General features: G+C 39.0%; 1 protein-coding gene across 1 annotated transcript in view; it reads right to left on the bottom strand.

Annotated features, from left to right (window-relative positions):
- PPM1L (protein phosphatase, Mg2+/Mn2+ dependent, 1L) overlaps positions 1 to 5,802 on the bottom strand; it is a 445,625-nt gene that overhangs the window by 28,390 nt on the left and 411,433 nt on the right. The gene's annotated exons all lie outside the window — the stretch shown is intronic.

The following is a 5,802-nucleotide window of genomic DNA, read 5'->3' as shown; positions in this document are numbered from 1 at the left end:
AAAAAAAAAAAAAAGAAGATGGATGGAATATGTAGTCATGTTCAGTCACTTCAGGAGGTAACATGAACAAGAACCAATGGTATTGAAGGAAGGAGTCCAAGTTGCACTGAAGGCATTGGTGAAAAACTAGGCTGTAAGAATTGACAGAATACCAATTAAGATGTTTCAACAAATGGATGCAACACAGAGGAGCTCACTCATTTAGGTCAAAAAATTTGGAAGACAGTTAGGTGGTCATCTGACTAGAAGAGATACATAAGAGTGGGCTTTAAAAAGTCCATTGAAAAATAATGCATTTTTTCTCATGAACTTTTGAAAGCCTCTTCATATTTATGCCAATTTCAAAAAAGACTATCCAGAAAAATGTAGAAACTATTGAGCAATATCATTAATATCACACATTGTAAAATTTTGCTGCTGATGATATGACAATGGCTGCAGCAGTATATTAACGGAAACTGCCAGAAATTCAAGCAGGAGGAGGAAGAGGATATGGAACAAGGGATATATATATCTACATCATTACTCAGGTTAGATGGATCTTGACTGAAACAAAGTACAGAAAAGATGCTTATCTGTGTTTTATTGATTATGGAAAGGCATCCATAATCTAAACTGTGTGGATCATAATAAATTATGGATATCATTGCAAAGAAAGGGAATTGCAGAACACTTCATTGTACTCATGTGGAGTCTGTACACAGATCATGAGCAGTTGTTTGAATAGAACAAGGGAAAGTTCTACAGTTTATAATCAGTCATCCTGCTCTTTTACCCCCTTGAACTTCATTTCCTCTCCACTACCCTGTAAGCTCCTTGGCTGGCATAGGGTGCTGGCTCATACCAGATACCCTGCCCTACCCATTATATTTCCTCCCTTCCATTCTTCTTTCTCTTTCTCTGTTTTCTTCTTTTACTTTTCTTTTCCTTCCCTTGTTTTTTTATGTTTTCTTTTCTCTTTCTATTTTCCTTCCCTCCTGTCTTTTTTTTTTTTTTTTTTTTAATCTTTCCTTAGTATTTTCTTTACTATTCTTTCTCTTATTTACGCCCCTCCGTAGTTTTGCTTGGAGTTCTGGTGTGGCACTGTGGGTTAATGCACCAGACTGCAAAGCTATTTGAACTGCAAGGTCGGCAGTTCAAGCTCACCAGCTGCTCCTGGGAAATCCTACACAGGGTCGCTCTGGGTCAGAATTGACTCGACGGCACTTAACAACAACTAGTTTTGCTTATTAGAGAGTACAGTGACTCTGTAGGATACACATGGGGCTGTAAACCACAAAGTGAGAGTCCATCAGCCACTTCACAGGAGAAAAATAAGGCTCTCATACTTCAGACATGTTATCTGGAGGGACCATTCCCTGGGAAAGACATGGTGCTTGGTAAAGTGGAGGGTCAGTGAAAAAGAGGAAGATTCCCAACAAGATGGACTGACACAGTGGCAGCAACAATGGGCTCAAACATAACAATTGTGAGGATTGTGCAGACCCAGGCAGTGTTTTGCTCTGTGGTGCACAGGGTCTCCATAAGCTGGAACTGAATCAACAGCACTAAACAACAACAACAACAACAAAAACTGATGCATTTGAATTATAGTGTTGGTGAAGAATATTGACATTATCAAGGATTGCCAAAAGAACAAATTTGTGTTGGAAAAGTATAGCCAGAACTCTCCTTAGAAATTAACATGGCGAGACATCATCTCATGTACTTTGGACAGATTATCAGGAGGGACCACTCCCTGGAGAAGGTCATCATGCTTGGTAAAGCAGAGGGTCAATGAAAAAGAGGAGGACTCCCTATAAGCTAGATGGACACAGTGGCCACAACAATGAGCTCAAATATAGCAAAGATTATGAGAATAGCCCAGGACTAGGCAAATTCTGTTCTGCTCTGTTCTGTTCTACACAGAAGCTGCTGGCATGAGTCAAAACTGACTTGAGGGAATCTAACAATAACAAAAATTAAAGTTGATTATGAACCATACTTTCTTAGGGAAGTCTGAGTCATAGCTTCATTCAGACTTGTTGATTACCATTTCCCCTTTATTTCTGTAGTTTCAAGTGATGAAAATAAAAGTGGTCATCACATGTACAGTCCATTAGCTGAAGATGACCAAGAAATGTTGAAATCAGCTGGAGTAACCATAACATTTTCTAAATACATTAAGTCATAAATTTTAAAAAGTCCTAATGTATTCAAACATCAGGAATGTTCTGAGACAGTAGAATCATCCATTAGATATATCCAGGAACTGGGAAAATTGAAGAAATCTGTAATGTTATTAGAACTCTGGTGTTCCTGGCAAGAATTATCATTTATGCTTATAAATGGCATGATTTGATTTAGTTGGGAAGTAAACTAATAATTCTGACATGAATTAAGTCTTAGCCCTGTACTCATTTTCCATTCATGTCATTTAAAGCTTGTTTCTCTTATTCTTTTGATCTATTCTTTTAGCAAATATTTCTACATCAATAACCAAGTAAAGTAAGTCTTTTGCCTTCAAATGACAGAAACCAAGTCCTCAGTATTTTTGAAGACAGTCACAACCACTTACTGGAGGCTTAAATGCAATGATTACTTTTCTCAAAATTACCTCTTTGGCCGAGGGGCCCTTGTATTGCATAAACAATGAGAGGAAAAGGCTGCATGCTTTTTATGAGATTTAAGAGCTTCCTGCATTGCCTATCATTTCCTTTCTTTTAGGCCATTTACACAGTCAATAAGCAGGGCCAAGCTTAGGTACAACTAGGGTCTGATTTTGTGTCTTTATTTTGTCTGGGGAAGGGGAGTGCTGACCCCCATAAATTTAGGCCTTTCTGCCCATTGACATATTCTACCCATGCCTGTTCTTCACAAGCAATGCTCTTAGTATCAAAAATCTCTCACCTCTACCTATTATTTTTCCACACCCATCCCCTCATTGAAATTCTAATTATCTTGGTTTGAAGGTCCTAGGTGTTAGATAAATGGTAAATAATAGCAACTTGTTTTACCGACATAAGGTCAGGATCTGCAATGGTGATATTTCAGGGAATGCCATATGCTAGTAGATGTATTTGAATAATGAAGTCTTCCTTGTGCTTTTCAAAGTGTACTTATCAAGTAGGTGATAATTAACTCCACTTATGTGTAAGGTTAGTCTAAATTTTTTTTATGACTTTGGTGTTCACAAGTTACTCAAGGGTAAAGGATTCAGTTGATGGAGTAGTAAATGAAGGTATGGGTAGGAATTATTTTTGAAATATGAAAGTATTGGATCCTATAAGGACAGAAAGGAGGCATTTTCATTGCTGCAATTTATAGGGAAATAAGGTGGTTACACTCTAACCCTTTGGTATTATGTCTTTACTGAGATTGCTACAAGAAAGTGCTTTAAAAGTTGGCCTCCTGTGTTCCTCAGTAGGCTGATGGGGCTGGAGGTGGGTATGGGTGAGAGGCTGGAGGAAAACAAGAAGTGGAACACATCTGCTCTGTTAGATTCTGCTCTCTCCCATTTTTTCTTCCCTAGGTAGAGAAGATGCTACTGATGCACTCTTGTTATCGTATTCCACACTCCTTGGTCCTACAGAACAGCTATTTGAGATTCACCAGTACCATCAGCAGGTACGCAAAGTCAACTGAACTGTCCCTCATCACAGATGGTTGATATTGCCATTTGAGGATGCAGGACACATGGCTGTCATCCACAAGGACTGGTAGAACTGTTCTGTCAGAAAGTGTGATAGAAAGAGCATGAGACTTGGAGTCAGACAACCTGACTTCACAGTTTGGCCAATGACCTCTTCTATTAGTTTCAGCAATGTATTCCAAGATCTAAGATAGCTCTGGCATGTTGTTGTTACTCAGTGAGTGTTTGTTCCCTATAGTTTTCTAGCCAGGACACTGATATCTATCTACAATGCCACAATACATACCATTAGCTAACACCTGTGCTATTGTCCTTAAGTTTCTGCCTTAAGCACTTAACCTATTGCCTGCTCAGACAGATAAGACACCAGATTCTCCTATCCCTTACACTACAGAAATGCAATCTTCTCATCTGCCTGCATTTCTGCTAGAAGGAACCTTAGCAAACATCCAACTTTTATTCTGTTCTCTTGTTAGAAGTTTGTGACATCCCATTCCTTTTCTGAAACCTGGTAGATTATACCAAAGAATTCATCAAAGGAAAGATGAGGCTTTCTACTCCCATAAAGATTTACACCCTCGGACACCCTGTACAGGGTCGCTATGGGTCAGAACTGACTCCACAGCACTTAACAACAACTATGATTAGGATATTTTATAGGGTTTCTAAGGCTGTAAATCTTTATGGGAGCAGAAAGTTTCATCTTTCTTCTGTAGAGCGCTTAGTGGGTTTGAACTGCCAACCTTGTGTCTAGCAGTCCAGTGTTTATTCTATGGGACTCCATATCTTATTCATATAAGTCAGTGTTTTGATGCATGGGTGCTGTATATGGGGAAGAACATCAAAGGAGCTTCAAAATGTTTGTGGGAAAATTGAATAGAAAGATAAGTCTTCGAAAAACACATTTGGAAGCAAAAGTATCAGAATGTAGATTTTTTTTTGAATATTTTGTTGTGTTTTACATGAAAATTTACATAGCAAATTTGTTTCTCATTCAACATTTCATATACAAAGTGTTCCTTGACCCTGGGTACTAACCCAGCATTGTGTAAACGCTCCTCCCATTTCCATTCCTCCAGTTTTCCTCCCCTTCCTTGCCTTTTCATCTTTTGCTTTTGGGCAAATGTTGACGGTTTGGATTTGTATAATTGATTGTGCTAAGGAGCACATTCCTCATGGGTGCTATTATTTTATAGGCTAATCCATTATTTGGATGAAAGGTGACTTCTGGGAGCAGCTTCAGTTTAAAGGGTATCTTAAAATGACAATCTCGGGGTTCTTCCAGGTTTTATCAGTCCAGTTACACTGGTCTTTCTTAGGAATTTGAGTTTTGTTCTACATTTTTCTCCCATTCTGATCAGAGCCTTCTATATGTCCATGGTCAGAGTGGTTGGTAGTGGCAGCCAGGCACTATCTAGTTCTCTGAACTTAGGTTAGAGAGGCTATTGTTTCTGTGACTCGATCATTAGTCCTGCATGAGAGGTCTTCAAAAATTCCTGGAAATATCCCATTACCTACTAATACCATTTTTCCATGCACTTTTTGAAGCCTTCTCATAGAAAAATTCCTTCTTAGAGTTTTTGGTTTCCTTGACTCTCCTTTGCTCTAGATGGTAAGAGAGCAATAGTTTTATGTTAGATGGCTGCTTGTAAGCTTTTAGGTTCCCAGGCTACTCACAAAATTAGGATGTAGAACATTATGTTTATGAAATATTGAATGTCAGTTGGCCTAGGTGTTTCCCAAGACTGCAGTCCGTAGACTTTAAGCCAAGTAATTCAGTCTCACAGGTTTCTGGCTACTTCTAAGAAATTTCCACCATTCATCTGTCAGTTTGTCATACTCTGATAGTTTGTGAGTTGGTGTGATTCTGGAAACTATGCCCCTGATGATTTAAATACCAGTAAGGTCACCAATGGTGGACAGGTTTCCACTGAGCTTCCAGACAAAGACAGACTAGGTAGAAGGAAAGGAAGAAAACTTCAGAATGTATTGTTGTTGTTATTAGGTGCCATTGAGTCGGTTCCGACTCATAGCAACCTTATGCACAGCAGAATGACACACTGCCCAATCCTGGATCAACTGTACTACTGTTGCCAAGCTTGAGTCCATCCATGCTGCCACTTGGCCAATCCATCTCGTTGGGGGTCTTCCTCTTTTTCTCTGACCCTCCA

The sequence above is a fragment of the Chrysochloris asiatica genome, unplaced genomic scaffold, assembly GCF_000296735.1.
Source record: "Chrysochloris asiatica unplaced genomic scaffold, ChrAsi1.0 scaffold00043, whole genome shotgun sequence".
NCBI classification, from domain to species: Eukaryota; Metazoa; Chordata; class Mammalia; order Afrosoricida; family Chrysochloridae; genus Chrysochloris; species Chrysochloris asiatica.
This window is presented reverse-complemented; position numbering and strand designations above follow the sequence as displayed.